Source organism: Schistocerca gregaria, chromosome 11 (assembly GCF_023897955.1).
Source record: "Schistocerca gregaria isolate iqSchGreg1 chromosome 11, iqSchGreg1.2, whole genome shotgun sequence".
NCBI classification, from domain to species: Eukaryota; Metazoa; Arthropoda; class Insecta; order Orthoptera; family Acrididae; genus Schistocerca; species Schistocerca gregaria.
The window spans coordinates 55372490-55391180 of NC_064930.1; the positions used below are offsets into that span (position 1 = coordinate 55372490).

The window sequence follows — 18691 nt, forward strand, 5'->3', positions numbered from 1 at the left end:
CTGGACCAGTCAACTTACAAGAGATATTAGATGCTGAGTAATGTACTCATGCATCTCTCAACTACATCAGTGTTGTGACTGAGATTTGTAAATTGTTAGCCAAGACTGCCAAAGAGAGTGGTATCCCACATATACAGACGTTTCTTTTTAAGTAGAGGGACTGACATCCCAATACATTATATAACTTTCAATCAGTATGGTTTTCCCTTTATTCATGTTTTTCTTTTTTTACCAATTGTAAATTATTCTATTAGGCCTTTACATAAGTAGGTTTGTTTTTATGAACAACTAGCAAATAGTATGGAAGACATTACTAGTATATACAATATAATATGATACAGATATGTCAGCTTTCATACACTGATTTTTGTCCTCAAGCTACTCGATTATGTCATCATTCAGAAGCTAATTATGACTCTGTTCACCTGTTTTTTATCGTGAGTATTGCACTATTGTGTCTGACTGAAACTTTAATTGTGGGCAAACTCATGCTTAACTCTGTTTTGTGTACCCTTTGTCATCACAACACTGTGTGTGTGCTCAAGGAGAGCATGCAACTATTGATTGAGGCTAGATGCTTCTTATAATTATTCTTTACATATGATTGAAATGATTGTGAACTTTATTCATTTAGTTGTGTTGAAAGATTTTTTGCTGGTTTGTACATGTGTGGTTTGAATTCATGGGTTGGTCCCTAAATTGTATGCCTGTTGTTGTTGTTGTTGTTGTTGTTGTGGTCTTCAGTCCAGAGACTGGATAGGCCCTAATATTTTATGATTAATTTGTCCTTTCGTAAATTGACATACGAGGAGCATTTGAGAAGTCCGTGCAAAAATAAAAACTACTTACATCTGTGGGGAAAACTTTTTTAGTTTTCAAAATAGTCTCCTTTTAGACTTATACACTTCATCCAACACTTTTCTAATTTTTTGATCCCTTTCAAATAATAGAAATTGTCCAAGTCTGCAAAACAGATATTAGTTGCTGCAGTCACCTCATCTGAATAAAATCTTTGTCCCGCCAGCACTTTCATCAAATTGAGAAACAAATAGTAACCTGAGGGACTGGAGAATAGGGGGGATGTGAAACGAGTTGGAATCCTATGTCCATTAATTTTGCGACCACAATGGCTGAGGTGTGTGTTGGGCATTGTCGTGATGGAAAAGGACTTTTCACCGGTTCAATCTTGCAGCACATTTTTCAAATGGTCCAATAAAGATGAATAATATGCATCTGTAATAGTTTTATCCCTTTCCAGATAGTCAATGAGGATTATCCGCTGCAAATCCAAAAAGACAATTGCCATAACATTTCCAGCCAAAGGAATGGTCTTCGCATTTTTTGGTTCAGATTCTGCCTTGGTAACCCGTTGTTTAGATTGTTCTTTGGTCTCAGGAGCATAGTAATTGATTCATGTTTCATCCACAGTGATGAAAAGGTGCTTAAAGTCCTGCGGATTCTTCCTGAACAGCTGCAAACTATCCTTGCAGCACTTCACACGTTTCCATTTATGGTCAACCGTGAGCAATCGCGGAACCCACCTTGCGGATAGCTTTCTCATGTTCAAATGTTTATGCAAAATATTATGTACCCATTGATTCGAGATGCCCACAGCACAAGCAATCTCACACACCTTAACACTTCTGTCATCCATCATCATATCACGGATTTTATCAATTATTCCTGAAGTCATAGCTTCCACAGGGCGTCCAGAACATTCAGCACCACCTGTGCCCAAATGGCCACTTCAAAAATTTTGAAACCATTAATAAGTTGTTCTAAACAAAGAAATATACCAATGTGGCTGAAACTTGTTGTGCGCTCTCTCCAAAGATGCTACTAACTAAACATAACCTCGATACGTGCCGGTGGTGCCAACACTCAGACTTTGCATGGACTGTTCATATGCCCTTTGTATCCTTAAATACTCGGCTTCATGTGGCTGATTGATTTTGTCCTACATTCCTTCTCATGATTAAGTATATTTTTCTGATCTGTACCCATCACTGTGTTTTTCGAGTCTCCTCACTCGTCTTACAGTTAGGCTCTGAATTTTTTCTCATCTCCTTTGAAGATTTGAAGGTTTGATATTTATGGATGTAAACTTGGAATTTGTAATTCTAGTAATTTATCTTGTCTCTGTATTTGTTTCTACAGTTTAGTGTTGTAATGTTGTAGTTTTGACTTTGCATTATTTGTCTTGGGGGCAGTATGTTCCACAGATCAGAGAATTGGAATACCATATCCTGATATATGTATAGTAGATATTTCTTTTAAGTGTTCTGAGGTGTGTTACATATAAGATACTTCTATACAACTGTATTCTGGGGCAGTATGTTCCACAGATAAGAGAACTGGACTACCATATCCGGATATATGTATAGTAGATATTTCCTTTATGTTTTCTGTAATGTGTTACATATCAGATACTTCTATACAGCTGTATTCTATCCTTTGGCATCATTCTGTCACTATTTGGAAAACCTTATGGTCTGTCACAAAATATTGTAAAAACATTGCTTTCAAATTTTGTGAGGAGGATATTGTAGAGGGACAACCTCCTCTAGCATTACTTTTCTGAACAGAAGTAATCAATATCAGAAATAATTACATTTTAAACTGGTCAGTATTATCTCAGCTGTTTTCTGGAAGAATTACCCATGATTTTGTGCATGATATGTTATATTTCAGACTAAAATGTGATCAGACATTTTTGTAATAACAGTGTAATTTCTGATTTTGAATTGTAGATTGTAAAGACAGTGAAAATGTAAAAGAATAACAATTACAGAAGAAAAAATTTCTGCTCAGGCAATACTTCAGCATTATTTACATCAATTGGAATCATGAGAACCTACAATGTCAAAAATTTCAGCTTCAGGAATGAGCCCCTAGACATGAAGAATTGGAACCAAGTGTGAGCAAATGAGATATGTAAAAAGGTTATTGTAAGTCTCATTCCTCTCAAAGCTTATGAAAAGAGTTGATTATAAAGTCAGTTATGTAATGGAGGGGCCGGCCGCGGTGGACTCGCGGTTCTAGGCGCGCAGTCCGGAATGTGTGTGATGTGTGTGATGTCTTTAGGTTAGTTAGGTTCTAGGGGACTGATGACCACAGAAGTTAAGTCCCATAGTGCTCAGAGCCTTTTGAACCATCTTTTTGTAATGGAGGAATGAATTACAAGACTGGTGTGGTGCTGAAGAGGCATCGCAGAAGAGACTACATTAATCAGGTTGTTAGGGTTACAGTTCTTGGGCATTACAGTGGGCTTAGTGTGGGTGACAGAAGCATGGAAAATGAAATTGAAGCAGCTGCACTGTTACAGAGAATGTCAAAAATCATAAATATATTTTTGCACTGTATGCCAGACACAAATACTGAAGCATTTGCACAGTCCTGAGAGAAAATTGACCACTTTTTAGCATAATGAACTAAGGACAGAATATATATTCTTGGTGACATAAATACTGGTTTAAGACTAAGGCAAACACACATTTTAGTTTTCTTAAAATGCTAAGATTGGGTAACTTTTACTGCATTAAGAGTTGGTAACAATTTTTCTGTCATCAGCATTCATTAACGATACTTCACGTAATGGCAGAGTTACGACTACCTCTCATTGTGTCCTGGAATGCTTCCGGATGCCATGAAGGGCACAGGTTGCTGCCAACTGCAGGTGGTGGCTCATGTCGGTACCAATGACGTGTGTCTCCTTGGATTGGAGCAGATTATGTCTGTTTTCGGGCAGCTGGTGGAAATGGTAAAGACTGCCAATCTTGCTTCCGAGATTAAGGCGGAGCTCACCATCTGCACCATTGTTGACTGTGGTCCTTAGCTGCAGAGACGAGTGGAGGGTCTGAATCAGAGGCTCAGGCGGTTCTGTGACGTGTAGGCTGGTATTGTAATTGTAAATTGTCGTAGCTGTGTTGGAAAAGAACCAGAGCTTAGAAAGCACTGAAGCTCAAATAATTGTAGGTTCAGAGAGCTGGCTAAAGCTGGAATTAAGTTCAGCCGAAATTTTTTCAAACGATCTAACAATGTTCAGAAAGGATAGGTTAAATACAGTTGGTAGTGGAATATTTATTGCTGTCAGAGGTAGTTTGCCTTGTAGCGAAATTGAAGTAGATAGTTTGTGTGAAATAGTAAGGGATAGAGGTTATACCTGACAGTTGGACTAAACTATTAACTGGATTGCTTTACCGATCCCACGTCTCAGAATATATAGTTTCTGAGCGGTTCAAAGACAACTTGAGTCTCATTTCAAATAAGTGCCCTGCTCATATAATTAAAGTCGGGGTGACTTCAATCTACCATTGTTATGCTCGAAAAATTATAAGTTTAAAGCCGGCGGCAGGCATAAAACGTCATACGAAATTGTGCTGAATGCTTTCTCAGATCATGTAAGTGTAGAAAAGTTGTGGAATGTTTTCAAAGAGATAGTTCAAACGGTTCAAATGGTTCTGAACCCAATGGCACTTAACATCTATAGTCATCAGTCCCCTAAAACTGAGATCTATTTAAACCTAACCAACCTAAGGACATCACACACATCCATGACCGAGGCAGGATTCGAACCTGCGACCTGTAACGTTCCCTCTTTCTGTTTATTTAGGTTTGATTTGTTTGATTGTTATTCTTTACTTCTATTATTCGGAATCTTTTTTTTATTAAATTGAGCCTGAAACTTACGTAATAAATACATCGCGTGAAGTACGATTTGCAGCATAAACAAAAATTAATTTTGGAAATGTAATCAACTGAATATTAAAAGTAAAGCTTTTGAACCACGCGCGTGACTGACTAGATACATTCAGAGGGTACGTACATTCGCGTGCGAGTGGTTGTGGTCTGATGAGAAATTTTCATTTTGAAATAATTTCGTCGTATCACACTCGGAGATTGCGAACGTACATTCAGAGTAGAGGCACGTACGTTCTATCATTCCCCGTGGCCTGGGTAAAAGAATGGCAATTATTTAAATCTAAGAGTATTTATTTTGCATCGGACTAGTATTTTTATAAGAAAAAGAAGATTGCAGGTTCTGAATGTCTCGGCAAAACGAATCGGAAGTAATTTTAGCGGCCACGAAAGGAAAGTAGAGAGCAGAATCACGTACCTCTATTGTTGAGCAGCGCCGGTTTGAAGATCTTTGGTTCCATCTAAAACTCGCCTTCTCTGCTTAACATAAATACTCCATAGGCATGGGAATAAGGCTTGTTGTGCGATGAAAATAATATAAAACACATCTTGCGTCTTTTAACTCATTCATTTACCACACACACACACACACACTAGTAATTAGACAGTATGACGTCCCACCAGCCCATCAGAACAAAAGGTAGTCGTTCATACAAGAAATAAAAAACGAAGGGCGAAATTGTTCCTATGTCTCTCAAAGATAAAAAGTTTACCAGATATTTCTCTGGTGTGTCACTGGAACAATTTTTCAGCACCTCTGCGATCAAATCACAATATTTTCAGTTCCTTTACAGACCGTAGCGATCACGAGGTTCCAGACTGAATCGCCTATAACTGCACGGCCGAAGAGATAATATCGACAGCATTTGAGAGATATATACCTAATAAATTATTAAGTGATGGTGCTTATCACCCATAGTACACAAAACAGGTCAGATCGTTGTTGCAGAAGCAATGAAAAAAGCATGCTAAATTTAAAAGAACGCACATTCCCCAAGATTGGCAAAGTTTTACAGAAGTTCGAAATATAGCGCATTCTTCAATGCAAGATGATTTTAATAATTTCCACAACGAAATGCTGTCTCAAAATCTGGCAGAAAACCCAAAGAGATTCTGGTCATACACAAAGCACACCAGTGGCAAGATGCAATCAATAACTTCACTGCGTGATAACAACGGTGAAGTCACCAATGACAGTGCCACTAAATCAGAGTTATTAAACGCGGTTTTCCGAAACTCCTTCACCAAAGAAGACGAAGTAAAATATCCCTGAATTCCAATCAAGAACAACTGCCATGATGATAAACATAGAAGTAGATATCCTCGTGTAACAAAGTAGCTTAAATCACTTAATAAAGGCAAGGCCTCTGGTCCATATTGTATACCAGTCAGGTTCCTCTCATGGTATGATGATAAAATAACTCCATATTTAGCAATTATGTACAACCAATCCCTCACAGAGAGATCCGTACCTAAAGACTGGAAAATTGTTCAAGTCACACCAGACCCAAAAAGGGAAGTAGGTGTAATTTGCTGAATTACAGGTTTATATCACTAACGTCGATTTGCGGTAGTGTTTTGGAACATATACTGTATTTGAGCATTATGAAGTACTTTGAAGAAAACCATTTATTGACACGTAGTCAGCACAGATTCAGAAAATATCGTTTTTGTGAAACACAACTAGCTCTTTATATTGATGAAGTAATAAGTCCTGTCGACAGAGGATGTAAAATTGATTCCATATTTTTAGATTTCCAGAAGGCTTTCGACACCGTTCCTCACAAGCGTCTTCTAACCAAACTGCATGCCTACACAGTATCGCCTCAGTTGTGCGACTGGATTCGTGATTTCCTGTCAGGCAGCTCACAGTTCGTAGTAACAGAAGGAAAGTCATCGAGTAAAACAGAAGTAATTATCCAGCGCTCCCCAAGGAAATGCTATAGGGCATCTATTGTTCCTGATCTATATTAACGACATAGGAGACAATCTGAGTAGCCATCTTAGATTGTTTGTAGATGATGCTGTAATTTACCTGTCTTGTAAAGTCATCAGATGATCAAAACGACTTGAAAAATGATTTAGATTAGATATCTGTAAGGTGCGGGCAGTTGACTCTGAATAAAGAAATGTGCGAAGTTATTCACATGAGTACTAAAAGATATCCGCCAAATTTTGACTAGGCGATAAGTCACACAATTCTGAAGGCTGTAAATTCAATTAAATACTTAGGGATTACAATTAGAAGTAAATAAATAGGAACGACCACATAGATAATGTTGTGGGTAGAGCGAATTAAAGACTGCTATTCATTGGCAGAACACTTAGAAGGAGCAACAGGTCTACTAAAGAGACTGCTTACACCACACTTGTTCACCCTGTTCTGGAGTATCGGTGTGTGGTGTGGGAACTGCATTAGGTGGGACTGACGGATGACATCGAAAAAGTTCAAAGATGGGCTGCTCGTTTTGTATTGTCGCGAAGTAGGGGAGATAGTGCGACAGGCATGATACATGAATTGGAATGGCAATCTTCAAAACAAAGGCGTTTTCTGTTGCGACAGGACCTTCTCATGAAATATCAGTCACCAGTTTTCTACTCCATTCGGGAAAACATTTTATTGTCACCCAACGGCATAGGGAGAAATGATCATCACGATAAGATAATAGAAATCAAGCTCACAGAGAAAATTTAAGTGCCCGTTTTTCCCGCGAGCTGTTGGAGAGTGGAATGGTTGAGAGACAACTTGGAGGTTGGTAATTGAACCCTCTGCCAAGCACTTTTTTGTGAACAGCAGAGTAATCACATAGAGATAGATCCTCCGCAAGCCACTTAGGGCGATTAGCGAAGGGTACCCAGTACCACTTTTAGTAATTTCCTTTCCTACTGCACTCGCAAACACAGAGTGGGAAAACAACTGTGTACATGCCCCTGTATCAGCCCTAATTTCTCCTGTCTCATCTTCCTGCCTCCCTCCCTACTCTTCCCCCCCCCCCCCCTACTGCAATGTATGTTGGCACAGTAAAACCGTTCGGCAGCCAGCTTCAAATCCCAGTTCTCTAAATTTTTCCAATGGTATTTCTCGAAAAGAACGACATCTTCCTCCAAGTATTGCCATTTGAGTTCCCAAAGCAGCTCCATTACACATACGTGTTGTTCGAATCTACCTGTAACAAACGTAATAGCCGTGCTCTCAATTGTTTCGATGTCTTCCTTTAATCCGACCTACTATGTGTCCCGAACACTCCAGCGTTACTCAAGAATAGGTCGCAGCAGCGTCTTATACGTGGTCTCCTTCACAGATGTGCTGTTTGTTGTCGGAGGTTAGGGAAGAGACAGACTGCTAGGGACTAGATTATTCAAGCTTCTTTTCTTAAATTCTGTACTAAAATGATTTAATACAACAAAATACATTTGATGACAAAAAATTATTTTTCTTTGGAAGATTTATTTTATTTAGTGTAGCTGTCTGATTTATGTAAAGGTAGTAGTAGATCATCAATCACATTGGTAGGTATCTTTGCGCGAAGAGTAACTTAACGTTAGAAATGTGAGTAGATTTGTGAGGAAATAGATAACTATTTCTGGTTGTTCGTGTTTATCTCTGACCACACACAACTTACGCTCTTCTGCTGGGATACTTAAAAATAAAAACATTGCGGCGTGCTTTTTTCTGATGTTTCAAAATTGAATGTAGGTCTCGTAAAATCAACTATGTTTGCTATCATCGTCGGTTTTATGAACCGTTCTTTAAACAATTGATGGGGGAATTCCAGCAATGTTTGTTGACTTTTACGTTTTTATAGATTATGGTGCACTATTAGGCTTTGCTCGGGCATGGTTTGGACAGATAGGGATTAATAATTGATGGGACAACTGCGCCGCCCACGTGTGTGCAACGTTTTACTGCCCACATAAATGAAAGATGCATGTAATCGTCAGAAGAGAGACTATTGTGCATTTAAAATTAGTTGCGACTTTTGACGTTTGGCTCAGCATCGAGGACGAGACGCCGTTGCCCAAGTAAGAGCTAAGGCGAGCCGAGCCATCTTTGCCTACCACGCTACCAGCAATTCGGTTGGTAAAACGCCCCTGTTGCCACGCCGACGGCAAACAATACGAAGTGGTGTCGCGCATCAGAGGCACCAATGTTCATTAGCTCTCGTTGTGAAGTGATATCTTCTGGCGTTGAAGTGTTCTATAGTCGTCAGGTACTGTGAATGAGTGTTTTGTGCCAGTGCTGTGTTAATGACAACAGTGCAGTATGTCTGAAAACTCAATATTCACAATAAAAATGGACGTTCAAGAAACACATTCACTGGCAGTGAAAATAATGTTCTGCTGCCAAATATGTCTCTGAATTCGAGAATAATAGTGGACGCTGAGCCATACCACTCTGTTGTCAAGGATAAAGTTACAACAACGCAGTAGATGAAAGTGGATATTTGGTTCTAAGTACAAAGAAATATTCCACTGGATAGAGTTGAACATAGCATGCATAAGGTGAAGTTAATGGAGCTTTAAATGCTGTACGAGCAGAAAGCCCCACAGTACCAGGGTGACAATCTGGCTGACGCCAAAGGACATAGTTTAATCTTCCTTTATCCATATCACGCTACTTTAAAAGCGACTGAGAATATGCTCCATGAGGCTAAAATGCTGAAAGAAGAAGCCATTGGAAATGTTACACCACTGGTCACGTCTCTAGTTGTCAGTCATACCAAGTAGGTAGTAGAGGAGAGATGGATTCACAAAGAACTATGACCAGTTTTGAGTAATACATAACTTCTCTTGTTGCTATGTTAAACACAGCTTCTTTTGTCGAAACACAGATTAGTTTACAAATATTCATCTCACTAACATTCTAATACAGTTGAAATTGCGACAGAATCATGAAACAGAGTGTCATTAAACTAGTAACTGAGGGCAAGTCAGGTCAACAGATTAGAAAACAACCCGTTCTCAGAATAGCATAAACGCCAAAAATCTTTACTTATTTTGTCAGAAAACCCACAGAAATTCTCGTTTCACCGGATATGGATGGTCCTTAAGAATTACATTATTGCATTGAAAAAATCTTAGTTGCTTCATTGTCGCACCAGATGTGAAAGTTTCGCATAATAATAATATGGCAAAATACTCTGATCTTTGTGTGCTATGATTTGTCAAAAATCTTGTTCCGAAAGCTCGAACAGTTTGTGAGATATGTGGGCCTTATGCCTAATTCTTTCTGGTTTTTTCTTTGGCACGTACTTTCATGACGGAGTGGTTTTTATAGAATCGGTTTTCTCGAGACTGCAGACAGATCACTTCCAGTTTAAAAAATAATTTAGTATTTGTTCTGCCCATGATACGAAGCAGGGTATGATGTAACTTGCACGAAACGCAAATTCACCGCGGCTTCTACTTTTTTACTGCAAGCCTTAACAATTCTATGCCTAATATCGAAGCATTCATAGTTCATTATAAAATTGACAAATTTACCTACATGATCATGCGAGAATCTCATGATAGTTCCTTTGCAAATATCGGGCCCCAAACGAATGTCAATGGCACATAATGATTTCAGCTCTGCTTGTCCTGTTTATAGGGCTCGTTGACCCTCCAAATATTGTCAAACATTTGAGAAAGGAAGCGGGCTACATGCAGCGCAATACAGATGACTTTTTTTTTTTTTTTTTTTTTCCTTTATTGTGATTTTAATACCTGTGACAAACAGGTAGGCCGGCAGCGGACCAGGTATGCCGCTCTTCGGCCTCAGAGTATACACAGAACAGAGATGAGTAAGATATAAAAACAATCAAGACGGCGGGGTACAAACAGTAGACAAAACAGAGTTAAAACGGAGTCGGTCACGTGCGTAGCACAATGGATAAAAGCGGAGAAACACGGTGCACAAACGCAGATGGCAGATGGCCACACGTGAACCAGCGGAGCACAAACGACGAAACACAAACACACTGCAGGAGAGTCGAGGCACAAACACATGCGATGGTCTTCGGCGTAGGACGATGAAAGTAACAGATGGAAGACAGCAGAGTCGTGGCCTGCCAAGGGGAAAAGGTGTGGGGAAGAGGAGAGAGAGGGGGAGGGGAAGATGCCAGTGGAGGAGAGGGATGGAGGAGAAGGGGGAGGGTAGGGGGAGTGGAAGCCCAAGGAGAAAGGGGAGGGGAGGGAGGGAGAGAAGGGAGAGAGGGTGCCCACAGGAAAAGGAGAGGAGAGGGAAGGTAAGGCTCAAAGTTGGTAGGAGGGGTAGATGGAGGGGAGGAGGGCATCATCAGGGAGGGGGAGTTGACGGAAGCCACCGAGGGAGAGGGTGTGGAGGGTGTAAAGATGGAGAGCAGGTGGGATATAGGAATGCAGGCGCGGCAGCGGGTTGGGGTGGGAGAGGATGGGAGAGACAAGAGGGTGTGGAGGATCAAGCTTGCGGGAGGTGTAGAGGATCCGTAACCGTTCGAGGAAAAGGAGGAGGTGCGGGAAGGGAATCAGGTCATAGAGGATCCGCGTGGGGGAAGGGAGACGGATGCGATAGGCGAGGCGGAGCGCATGGCGTTCTAGGATCTGAATGGACTTGTAGAAGGTAGGAGGGGCAGAGATCCAGGCGGGATGAGCATAGCAAAGGATAGGACGGATGAGGGACTTGTAGGTGTAGAGGATGGTGGAAGGGTCCAGACCCCATGTACGGCCAGAAAGGAGCTTAAGGAGGCGGAGGCGGGAGCGTGCCTTGGCTTGGATCGTCCGGAGATGTGGGTTCCAGGAGAGGCGACGGTCGAGGGTGACACCAAGGTACTTGAGAGTAGGTGTGAGGGTGATGGGACGGCCATAAATAGTAAGATAGAAATCAAGGAGACGGAAGGAACGAGTGGTTTTGCCTACAATGATCGCCTGGGTCTTGGAAGGATTGACCTTGAGCAACCACTGGTTACACCAAGTGGTGAACCGGTCAAGATAGGATTGGAGAAGGTGCTGGGAGCGTTGCAGGGTGGGAGCGAGGGCAAGGAAGGCAGTGTCATCGGCGTACTGGAGAAGGTGTAGGGGAGGTGCAGGTGGAGGCATGTCTGCCGTGTAAAGGAGGTAGAGAAGAGGGGAAAGGACGGAACCTTGGGGCACACCGGCGGAGGGGTAGAAGGTGTAGGAATCAGTGTTGTGGATGGTGACATAGGAAGGACGGTGGGAAAGGAAGGAAGCGACCAGACGGACATAGTTGAGAGGAAGAGCAAAGGTTTGGAGCTTGAAAAGGAGACCGGAATGCCACACACGGTCATATGCGCGTTCGAGGTCGAGGGAAAGGAAGATGGCGGAACGACGGGAATTGAGTTGTTCGGAGAGGAGGTGAGTGAGGTGAAGGAGGAGGTCATCGGCTGAGAAGGACGGCCGAAAGCCACATTGGGTAGGGGGGAGGAGGCGGTGTTGGTGAAGGTGCTTGTGTAGGCGGCGGGTAAGAATGGATTCCAGGACCTTGCTGAAGACCGAGGTAAGGCTGATGGGACGGTAGGAGGAGACAGCGGAAGGCGGTTTGTCGGGCTTGAGGAACATCAGGATCCGGGAGGTTTTCCACAGGTCGGGGTAGTAGCCGGTGGACAGGACCACATTGTAGAGCCTGGCCAATGTGGAGAGGAAGGAGGCAGGAGCTTCACGGAGGTGACGGTAAGTAACACGATCGTGACCGGGAGCAGTGTTGCGTTTAGGGCGAAGTGTAGCAATGATATCTTGAGTGGTGATTGGGGTATTTAGTTCTGTGTGTGTGATGTTGTCCAAGTACTGGAAGCCAGGAGCAAGCGGGGGGACAGAGGTATCAGTTCGATCACGGACATCAGGAAAGAGGGAATAATCGAACTGGGGATCGTCAGGGATGGTAAGGATATCGGAGAGGTAGGAGGCGAAATGGTTGGCCTTACTAAGGGCATCAGGGAAGGGGTGGTCATCATGAAGGAGAGGGTAGTAGGGAGAGGGTTTAGATCCGGTAAGGCGGCGGAAGGCTGACCAGTACTTGGACGAGTTGATAGGTAAGGTGGCATTAAGACGGGTGCATGTCTGTCGCCAGTCCCGGCGTTTCTTTGCCGTGAGTAAGTTCCTGAAGTGTCGCTGTAGTTGCCGGTGGCGTCGTAGTGTGTCCTGGTCACGTGTGTGAAGGAAGGCACGGTAGAGCCGGCGGGATTCACGCAGGAGAAGGACGGCCTGTGGGGGTAAGGTGGGGCGGTGCGGATGGATGGCAATGGTAGGGACGTGGGCCTCCACGGCCTCAGACAAGGTCTGCTGGAGAAAGGAGGCAGCACGGGTAACGTCATCAGGTTGGTGGTAGGTGAGGGGGTGGCTATCGACCTGGAGAGCAAGGGAGTCCCGGTAGGCATTCCAGTTGGCACGGGAGTAGTCATGGACATATTTCGGGGGAGGGTCATGGCGCGGGTCGGGACGGGGGCGACGACCGTCTGATACAGTGAGGAGGACAGGGAGATGGTCACTGCCAATGGGATCAAGGACGTCCACCGCTATGCGGCCAAGCAGGGTGGGGGAGGCTAGGACGACATCGGGAGTGGTATTGGATTCAGGGCGGGTGTGTTGGGGAATTGGAAGGACGTCGCCTTGGAGGGTGGCAAGGAACCGATGCCACCGCCGTAACTGGGCGGCAGAACGACTATGGATGTTAAGGTCGGCGGCGATCACGTAGGAGGAGAAGGTACGGTCGATGTGGGAAAGGAAGTCGAAAGGAATAGGTGCAGCGGGGCGGACATAGATGGTGGCACAGGTAAGGGTAAGGCCGGGGAAGAAGAGACTAAGGATCAAGTGTTCTGTGGGGTCAGGAAGGAGGGGTTGGAGCCGGACAGGGATCTGGCGGTGGTGGCCAATGGCAACTCCGCCACGCGCTATCTGGAGTGGATTGTCAGACCGGTGAAGGAGGTTACAGATGACCGTACAAACTATTTTATATAGACGCACGATTTGGTGATTTGAATGAGTAGAGATGTTTTCCTGGTCCTTCAGTCATGGCATATGTTTCCGTAATAGTAAATACAATCAACAATATATATATGAATTATAATTTCCTGTCTTACATTCAGCAATTATTTGCGCTTTCTCTATTTTTAAATTCTATACGGCATTGTAACACTGAGCTACCAGTGGCGCCTTTCAGCGGCTGGAAAGGGATTTATTTCGGCGCCAGATCGATGCGCCGAGTTTTTATACTGAGCTACCATTAGCGCCGCTCAGCGGCGGGAATGGGAGCTATTTCGGCGTCAGACTGCAGCGCCGAGTCGCAGAGAAGATACACGCTTTGCGTCAATGCCACCTAGAAACAAGGCCTCATATCGTGAGCCTGTGACGTCTGAGAAGCTAGATACCGACACAAGTGATTCGTAGCATATCCATATTGTATTCTGTGCATTTCGTGAGTAGTTATTTGATCTATACTCACTGACGATGCCCCGAAGCTGTTGTATGCCGAATTGCATGGGCAATTACGATAATGGACCTAAAGTCAGTGTATTTTATTTTCCATCTGACGAGGCTGGACACCGAGTAAGAACTCTGTTGTAGGTATCAGAGTATTTGTTTGGTTAGTGTGTGGTAGTTGCTTGAAATGTAGTCCACCTGAACAAAATACAGTAAACAGAAGAATGTATTTATAATCTCATACTGTATGCTTGTTTTTAGACATGTGAACTGCATTTGAACAAGGACGATATTGTAAGCAGTACCAGCATGTATGACCCAAAAACTGGTATACTCTTGACAGCACCGTTGGATCGTCGACGCTTGAGAAAAGGTGAGTTACGTAACACGCTCTTAGTAAAGTACAGTGGCATAAGAACTATCTGTATTTCACTTATATGCTGTGAGATCGGTTTCATACTTCGTCATTAATTTTTCAGATGCTATCCCATCGAAGTTGCCTGGCTGCCCATCTTACTTGTCGAGTCATCAAACTGCAGTACGAGAGGACCCAGAAATTCGTAGGGGGCGTTTAGGAAATCGTGCTCTTCGAGTTGCTATCCAAGAAAGTGTGGACACACATGCGAAAATGATTGATGCAATATCGTTCGATAGTTTAGAACAAATGAGAACAAAGTTGAGTGAGTGTGAAAACCACAGTGACTGGGTAGTGATAAACAAATCTGACAGTGTGAGCATAGTGTTACTAAATCATAGTCCTTACCCAAGAATTTTTTGCCAAGTAGTTATAAGCACTGGTTTATTACTCAGTGTCTTCAATAATGATATTGAAGTGAAATGTATTGGAAACATGAAATTTCCCAAGAAAGTAAGTAACATACAGGTGGTAAGTGACGTTCTTAAGAAGATTTATCTTCTGTATAATAGTTCTGAGGCTCCTGTGGATAACATTTTGTCTTTAATTGACCAGTTACTGCAAAATTTATTAGAGAAGTTGCCAGGAAACGAAACTAAAATTACATTTTTGAAGGAACAGATTTCAGTCTTGAAGTGCAGAAGTTCAACTCAATTTAGGTATGATACTAACTCCATGATAATGTGGTCATTAGTACATGCTTACAAATTTTTGAGGAACACTGACTGTTTTTCTATGCCTAGTCCTAACACCCTTTCAAGGCTTTGTAGTAAACTCTCAACAAATCCCATCATTGAACAACAGGGTCATCAGTTTATGAGCTACATCACAAATAAAGTATGTAGTTTATCCTCAGATGATAAAACTGTGCTCCTGTTGATGGATGAAACTCATCTGAACTCTCATCTTGATTACAAAGCTGGAAATGTTGTAGTATGTGCCTTTAACACTGAAAAAATTTTGTGTGCAACCAGCGCCTATGTTTTTATGGAAGGATGTGGTATCTATTCTGCCAGTTCATACTATTTAGAGTGATGTTCTGTTCTCTTACATTAAAGCAGTCATTCTTAAATTAGAAGCAGTTGGATTTGAGGTGGTTGGTATAGTAGCAGACAATAATGCAGTTCATAAGAAAGCAGTGTCATAAGTTTTCTACTCCTCCAGATGGGAAAGTAAAGTACAATCACCCTGTACAGTCTTCTCCAAATAGCCCATTGTATTATTTTGTGGACACTGTCCATATTTTGAAGTGTATATGCAATAACTAGTTTAACCAAAAGGAGCAGATCTTGTGTTTTCCTGACTTCAGTGACAGTGTGATGGGAGGTTTGTCTTGTGTTGGAGCACTGAAAGAATTGCACTTGATAGAAAAAGATGAACTACTGCAATATGGCAGTTCCTCAACTTTGAAGTCTCTATTTTCTAACTCAACTGAGCGCCAAAATGTCAAGTTAGTGTTGCGTATTTTCAATGATATGACAGTTGTTGCTTTGGACACATTAGGTTCAAAGAAAGCAATTAGCAACTGGGAAAGTACTGCAACATTCATAAAAATAATAAATCGTTGGTGGAATATTGTAAATGTAAAAACATTACTCAAGGGACAGAGGTTAAGAAATATTTTCCAAGAACCAGTGACTAGTAAATCCTGTCGCATGCAAGAATTCTTACAGTGCTTCATCTCATGGTTATGTTCTTGGGAAGAGTGTAGTGATGAAAGAAAACTTACTCGAGACACATATGTTGTCGTTGTTATGGTCTTCAGTCCTGACACTGGTTTGATGCAGCCCTCCATGCTACTCTATCTTGTGCAAGCTTCTTCATCTCCCAGTATGTTCTGCAATCTACATCCTTCTGAATCTGCTTAGTGTAGTCATCTCTTGGTCTCCCTCTACAATTTGTACCCTCCATGCTGCCCTCTAATACTAAATTGGTGATTCCTTGATGCCTCAGAACATGTCCTACCAACTGATCCCTTCTTCTAGTCAAGTTGTGCCACAAACTCCTCTTCTCCCCAATCCTATTCAATACTTCCTCATTAGTTATGTGATCTACCCATCTAATCTTCAGCATTCTTCTGTAGCACCACATTTCGAAAGCTTCTATTCTCTTCTTGTCCAAACTAGTTCTCGTCCATGTTTCACTTCCATACATGGCTACACTCGATACAAATACTTCCAGAAATCAATTTGTTATCACAAATTCTCTGTGAAACCCCAATCTCATAAAATTAGGGGAATAGTCTTTTATGTTCATCAGTAAATATATAATTAGTGCTGCTCCTGCTGTGTGGTTGACAAGTTTTTGTATATTTTTTTGTCCAGTCAGTAAATTAATTATTTTCACAAGGAGAACAATTCATTGCTAGTATTAGCATGTTAGTCTGCCATCATCATAAGTAAAAATTAATCTGCAGAGCAGGTCCAGTCTGGCACAAGTGAACTATGGAGTGCAACGGTGAACACTGAACACTAAACATGACGGCACACACGAGACACTAATGGCGATGATCTCCGGCGCGTGAAAGTCCACATAGCATGTGCGAGTCCAGGGACCTGCCGAGAGGGAAAGAAGGGCGGGAGGGGGGGGTGGAGAGGGGAGAACAAAGACACCAGTGGCTGAGGAAATGGAAGGAGGAGTAGAGGGTCAGGGGAGGGGAAGCCCGGGGGAGGAGTGGGAAGAAAGGGAGGAGGGAGGGAGGGTGCCCAAAGGAACAGACACAGGAAGAGGAAAGGAGGATCAAAGTTGGTAGGAGGGGTATATGGAGGCAAGGAGGACATCATCAGTGAGGGGGAGCTGGCGGAAGACACCTTGGGAGAGGGTAAGGAGGGTGGAGAGATGGAGACCGGGTGGGACGGGGAATAAAGGCGGGGGCGGGAGAGGATGGGCGAGACAAGCGGGTGAGAAGGGTCGAGTTTGCGGGAGGCGTACAGGATCCATACCCTCTCAAGGAAAAGGAGGAGGTGGGGGAATGGAATGAGATCATACTGGATCCGTGTGGGGGAGGGGAGACGGATGCGATAGGCGAGGCGAAGAGCATGGCGTTCAAGGATTTGGAGGGATTTGTAAAAGGTAGGAGGGGTGGAGACCCATGCCAGATGTGCATAACAAAGGATAGGGCGGGTGAGGGATTTATAGGTGTGGAATATGGTGGAGGGGTCAAGACCCCACGTACAGCCAGAGAGGAGCTTGAGGAGACAGAGTCGGGAGTGTGCCTTGGCTTGGATTGTTCGGAGATGTGGGGTCCAGGAGAGTTGACGGTCGAGGGTGACGCCAAGGTACTTGAGGGTGGGGGTGAGGGCGATAGGATGGCCATAGACGGTGAGATAGAAGTCAAGGAGGCGGAAGGAAGGGGTGGTTTTGCCTACAATCTTCGCCTGGGTTTTGGAGGGATTGACCTTGAGCAACCACTGGTTGCACCAAGCAGTGAACCGTTCAAGATGGGATTGGAGAAGGTGTTGGGAGCACTGCTGGGTGGGGGCAAGGGACAGGAAGGCGGTGTCATCGGCAAACTGGAGATGGTGGACGGGGGGTGACGGCGATGGTATGTCCGCCATATATAAAAGGTACAGAAGGTGAGATAGGACAGAGCCTTGGGTCACACTGGCGGAAGGAAAAAAGGTGTAGGAATCCGTGTTATAGATGGTGACATAGGAAGGACGGCAGGAGAGAAAGGAGCCAATCAGACGGATGTAATTAATTGAAGGCCAAAGGTTTGGAGCTTGAAGAGGAGATCGGAATGCCATACGCGGTCATAAGCACGTTCGATGTCCAGGGAGAGGAAGATTCAAGAGTGATGGGAATTAAGCTGTTCGGAGAAGAGATGAGTGAGGTGAAGCATGTTTGAGGTTCAGTGAGAGGAAGATTGAAGAGCAACAGGAATTAAGCTGTTTGGATAGGAGATGAGTGAGGTGAAGGAGAAGGTCGTCGGAAGAGAAGGATGGCCGAAAGCCACACTGGGTAATGGGAAGGAGGCGGTGCTAGCAGAGATGCTGGTGGATTCTGCAGGTGAGGATAGATTCCAGGACCTTGCTGAAGACCGAGGTAAGGCTGATGGGACAGTAGGAGGGGACGGCATACGGCGGTTTACCAGGTTTAAGGAACATCAGGATACGGGAGGTGTTCCACAGGTCAGGGTAGTAACCGGTGGACAGGACTACATTGTAGAGACTGTCTAGGGTGGAG

At 43.3% G+C, this 18691-nt stretch overlaps 1 protein-coding gene and 1 long non-coding RNA gene across 4 annotated transcripts in view; one reads left to right on the plus strand and one right to left on the minus strand.

The window, feature by feature from the left end:
- LOC126295113 (speckle-type POZ protein-like) overlaps positions 1-18691 on the minus strand; it is a 623042-nt gene that overhangs the window by 334894 nt on the left and 269457 nt on the right. The gene's annotated exons all lie outside the window — the stretch shown is intronic.
- On the plus strand, positions 14411-15225 carry LOC126295118 (uncharacterized). The gene is made up of 2 exons (XR_007552386.1): positions 14411-14464; positions 14571-15225. It is a non-coding gene; the product is annotated as an uncharacterized LOC126295118 (long non-coding RNA).